Genomic DNA, 6000 nt, shown 5'->3' on the forward strand with positions numbered 1-6000 from the left:
TGAACAGTCTGTTGATTATTGTTTTAACGGAAAATTCTCCAAGGATTAAAATGAACTTAGGCCTTTTAGGAGTGGTTTTTCACCCCTAGAATCTCATTTTTAGATACTCCTTTAACCACTTTAAACAGTTTTCAAAATTGCTAGCTATTGAGATTCTATGCATTCTTTTCATGACGGATATTTTTCAGGGCGTAAAGACACAGAAGTCTCTGGTGAACTTTTCCTCTACTAAAAATTGTTTTGTTTTTCTCAGTCACTATTCCTTCCTAATACCTCCTCTCCTTCTTGGCCCTCCCCTCAGGACCCTCAGTATTAACACAGAAAAGGGTAATTGGGGAATACATTCGGGAAGAGAGAGAATGTAAAAGCTTAAGAGTGAATCTGCCAGAGAACAACCCTCTGGAACCCCCTGGGCAGGTGTTCCTGTTTGTTCCCTGATGGTAGAGACAGCCAGAGGTGCCCTTGCACGCAGCTGAGCAGGGACATACTGCTGAGGACATCTCAGAGGCAAGTGGTCATGGAATCCACAGGCTCTGGCTACAGAGCCACAAACCCAGGCACCACCAGGAACACGCTAGGCTTTAGAATTGCATCTCTACTCCCAAATCGAAGATGAACTTTCAGTGAAACTATTGGATGTATCTTGACAATAGAATGCTGGACCGACAATGTCAGGACACACTTAAATAACAGCCTGATGAACATATTACTGCTTATCAAGGACTATACTATTATAATAATATGGGGAAAATCGGTCGGGGAGTGGGAATTTGGGAAGGGGGTAGGGAAATCCCAAACCCTATGGAATTGCATCATAAAATCCAAAATTATATATATAAATTTTTTTAAAGAAGGAAATCAGAGAACAAAAAAAGAGAGAATTCTTTGTTATTTGCTTGTATGACATATAACTGTCAAAAATCAAATTACCACTAGAAGAAGTAAAATAAAAACAGAATCTCAGGGACCAACATTGTGGTGTAACAGGCAAAGCCACCACTTGCAATGCCGGCACCCATGTGTGCCACAGCTATTCCACTTCCTTTCCAGATCCTTGATAATGTGCCTGGAAAAGCAAAGGAAGAAGGCCCCTGCTACCCAATGTAGGGCACTCTGATGAAGCTCCAGGCTTCCAACTTCAGGCTGGCTCAGTCCTGGCCATTGCAGCCACGGAGTGAGTGAGCCAACAGATGGAAAATCCCTCTCTGTCCCTGTAATTCCAATACTCAAAGAAATAAACAATTTTTTTAAAAAGGCAGGGGAGTCCCTCTAGCATATCTCCATCTAGTCCACTTTGCCTTGGATTAGCTGAACAGTAATGGTGGCAGTGTGGACATACTGCAGGAGAGAATGCCCTGGATGGCACCTCCATGCTCCTAGGGTAGAAGCCCCTCACACCTCTAAAATGCCCTTTTCTATTATGTTCAGGGTTGCTTCTCATTGCTTGCCTCTTGTGTCTCATTTTTTACTGTGGCATTATTTCATACACAGTTATTTCCTTTCATACACCTTTGGATGAAACGCCGAGGACCAAGCAGAAACCACCAAAGGACAGAGTATAAAGCTGCTTGGCGAATCCAGGCATGAGGAAATCACAGACTTAAAGATGACATGAGCGTGACAATGAAGAAGCATGGACACAGGGGCCAGCATCCCACATTTGAGTGTCTGGGTTTACCTCCAACTTCCTGCTGAGGCATACCATGGGAAGCCCTAGTGATAGTTCAAGCATGGGAGCTCTGATCCCTCACATGGGAGAACTGGATTGTGTTCCTAGCTCCCAGTTACTCAATACTTGCCCCAGCCCCAACTGCTATGGGTGTTTGAAGAATAAGCCAACATACAAGCAATCTCAAGATCTCTCTCGCTCTCTCTCGTGTGTGTATAAGCATGTATAATTTCTTGACTTCTCAAATTAAAAAGGAAGTGGGCATTGTGGCACAGCAAGTTAAGCTACCTCTTGGGATGCCTGTAGGATTTCAGAGAGGTTTCATTCTGATCCGGGCTTGACTGTGGTAGGCATTTAGAAATAGGGTAAGTGAACCCAAGAGTCTCACTCACTCTCATTCTTGCTCTCACTCTCTTTGCCTAACCTTATCCCTATCATTATTCCTCTCTTATCCCTGTTCCTCTCCCCTCTTCCATCGCTCTCATCTTGATCTCTACCTACCTTTCAAGTAAAATAAATAAATGTTTTTAAAGGTTTTTTATTGGAAAGGCAGATATACAGAGAAGGAGATACAGAAATAAAGATCTTCCATTCACTGGTTCACTCCCCAAGTGGCCACAATGTCAAAGCTGAGCTGATCCAAAGCCAGGAGCCAGAAGCTTCTTCCAGATCTCCCATGTAGATGCCAGGTCCCAAGGCCTTTGGCCATCCTCAATTGCTTTTCCCAGATCACAAGCAGGGAAGTGGAGTGGCTGGGACATGAACTAGCACCCTTATGGGATCCTGGAGCTTGCAAGGCAAGGAATCAGCCACTGAGCCATTGCGTCAGGCTCAAAAAGCACTTCTTTGTTTTTAAGGGACAAGTGATACAGTACAGTGAGCTGCCCATGTCCCATATAAGAGTGCTGATTCAAGCCCTTGCTGCACTGTCCACGTCCCATCCTTTACCCTGCTAACATGCCTCAGAAAACTGCAGAAGATGGCTCAGGAACTTGGGTCCCTGCTACCCACACGGGAGCTCCAGCGTTCCTGTGTCCTGGCTTCCATTTGGCTTAGCCCTGGTTATTGTTAGCATTTGAGGAGTAAATCAACTAAGAGACGGCACTGTTGTTCTCTTTCTAACTCTTTCCAATAACCAAGTAATTTTTCAAAATTTAGTTTTTGTGAAATCAGCCTGGAAATTCCACATGGGATAAAATCCCACAGTGCTCCCCACTGTCCTCTGCCACACAGTGCAACCCCAGCCTCCCTCCTTGCCCAGCCTCTCTCTTGGCTTTGCATCTCACCTGCTTACTCACCTCCACACTGGCTTTCTCTTAGTTCCTCAGCGTCTCTGCACATCTTGTTCCCTCTCATGCTTATCCCATTTCCCATGACATTTCAAGTCTGAGGTTAAGAGTCACTGCTTCCCGGAGGCGTTCCCTGAACTCCCATCAGAAGCAGATCCTAACGTGATGTAGTCTCACAGGTTGCTAAGCCTTGTCCCAATAGCCCAGTGCTTAAAACGACATAGGTTTTCTTCATCCACATCAGTATCTCCATTATTTCTACCCTCTTACTCCACAGTCAGCTTCAGGAGGTATAGGGGAATTGTGTCTGTGGCAAATGACTACAGGACCATGAAACTGCAATGCACGGCACCCTACTGAATGAAGTGTGAACACTCAAGCAAGGATTTAACAAGCTAGTAAAGCCACCAACCAGGGAGATCATATTGGCAAGAAAGAGTTAATAGGCCAAGATTATTTCACCTGTAACCATAATAAGAAGTTTAATCATAGTATTCTGTTATTTCCTTAGGGTCCCCATAAGAGAAGGACCATATGAATGGGATCTTTGAGAGACAGCTAACTGACCCTCACCAGAGAGCCTTCTAGCATTCATTTATGCCAAGGAGTGTTTTGTTTGTTTGTTGTGTAACCAAACCTTGCACTTTCATCACATCTCGGGCTTTTCAAAAAAGCTTTCCTATGACCTTTCTGGTACACTCACACATTGAACAGTGCCTATTCTGGTTCTAGCTAGATGTTCTATGCTTCTGCAATAGGTCTATGTTTTAGATATCAGTCTGGATGTGGAATATACCCCAAAGGCCCATGTGCTAAAAGACATTGGTCCCAAGAGTGGCGCTTAAGGAAGTGATAGAAATTTCAGGATGTGAGGCCCAGTGGAAAGTCCTTAGATTATTAGATGGCATGCCCTAGCAATGGAACTCTCACAAGAGGGTGGCTATAAACAGCCAAGGTTAACCCCAGTCTGATTCCAGGTTCAACAAATAATTCATTTCCCAATATGCCCTCTGCTGTTGCCATCCTGTAGCCTCACTGATGTCAAACCAGTGAGCCAACACATGCCTGGACTTGAACCACCAGAATTGCAAACTAAATAAAACCTTTCTCTCTTAAAAAAAAAGTCTCAGATGTTTTGTTCTAGTGATGTAAAAACAAACAAGGCAAGGTTCCCCCAAGATTGGGATTTGCCAGACACCAAAATCATGTCCACAGGCTACTTGTATATACTTAAATCTGCTCATTTCCAGTCTGTTCATATTTAACATTATTTTTAACTTTGAAACTATGTTAACAAAAAAAATTAATTTAAAAAAGGTAGGATTAAGTCCACCTGATTATAACTGCAGAAAACAGAGATTTGATTCTGCTTTCATTGCATCTCAACTCATCCAAGGACTGCTAAGTTGCATTACTGATCTGCATCTGATGTAGCATCTTTCTGTACAAATTGAGTATCCTTAATCTGAAAATCCCAAGTCCAAACTGCTGTAAAATTTGAAGCAGGAGCTGTGACAAATCTGGTGAACTCACCATTTGAGACACCTACCCTCTATATCAGAATGCATGGGTTCGAGTCCCCCCTCTGCTTTACAACCAGCTTCTATCTGATATTATGCATCCTGACAATTAGCAGATGGTGGATGAAAAGCTCGCAGCTTAGCCCCGGCCTTTGCAGCTGTCTGGGGAGTGAACAAACAGATGAAAAATCAATCTCTCTCTCTTTCTCTCCCTCTCTCTCTGATCTTTACAAATGAATAAGTAACTCTTTCATAAGGAGTCACTCCATAGATTTTTGTGATTTTTCTTGTTTTGGGATGAGGCTCAAGCAACAAGGATGTTGCTAGTGGCTGGCCTGTAACTTCCAGTAGAAGAGACCACCATGCACTGCTTTTGCTGAGCTTCACATTTCATTTGCTGTCGTCAGGTGTTGGCCTTAGATTTTAGTGGTGCTCTAAGAAATCTGTCAACTCGGTGTTTGCATAAAAAATACAATGAGGACAATTGGGGTTTATCCATGCTGAATTCCTGTTGGGTGGGAGAGTCAAAAAGAGTGCCAACTCACATTTATATCTGCTCTGTGACTAGGTAAACGTATGTTATTCTCTATTTGCAAGAAACAGCACTTGGCCTGTTTTTGGCCTGTTAAAATGGATAAGGATGAATGGTGCAGACAGTTCTGTCAACTATGCTTTAAGCTGTCTAAATGGTTTCTACAAATTCCCACCTAGAATAGACAAGGTCAAAAGCATCAGGAAGGTGCCACCTCATTAGGACTGAAATGCATCTTCCTCCAAGTCCCGCACAACTGTCCCAGATGCTAAAATTAGTCCTAGAGACACTTGAACACTCCATCTTCCCTTCTCACATTTGGTCCCATTAAGCACAGAGGACAGTTAATAAAAGAAGAAAAATTAGTCTAGCTAAATTAATTGAGCTCGAGTGCAAGGGAAGTTGAGCATTCCACTCACTTTACTTCCGAAAGAACAATGAGGCTCTTAGTGTTCATAACGCTGTCTGTCTGCATCCTTATTTGATTCTCTCTTAGGCATCAGGTATGCCATAACCCTAGGGGAGGAAGTTCAGAAGTTTTTCTTCTTTGGTTCTTTCAAGGGAAAAATAGCGCCACAAAAAAAGAGAAGGAAAATAAATATACACACAAACATCAATCACATGAATAGAACAAAGATGACTAATGGATCATGAAATGATATTAGTAACCTTGGATGATGTCTTTCTCTGTAGAGAGTTGTCATCTGGGAACTCAATTAATATGTTTGTCAGGTCCAAAGACACAGCACAATACCCTCTAAGCACTGTCATCAGAAAAACAACGATATCCTCTTGCTTACTTATGAACATGGTGAGTAAAAAACAGTGAGCTGAATTTGGAGTGGAAGAGAAGGAAGGGTCATCCGATCCACCAATTTCTCTGAGTGGACTAAGTGTCTGGAGACTTAGCCAGGCACTCTGCCAGCTCATGAGTGGACACCGGTCACACTCCAGGTCTTCTCAAGGCTGAGCTACTGACCATCCCACTAG

This window comes from Ochotona curzoniae, unplaced genomic scaffold (assembly GCF_017591425.1).
Source record: "Ochotona curzoniae isolate NIBS_2020 unplaced genomic scaffold, NIBS_Ocur_1.0 contig_899, whole genome shotgun sequence".
NCBI lineage: Eukaryota > Metazoa > Chordata > Mammalia > Lagomorpha > Ochotonidae > Ochotona > Ochotona curzoniae.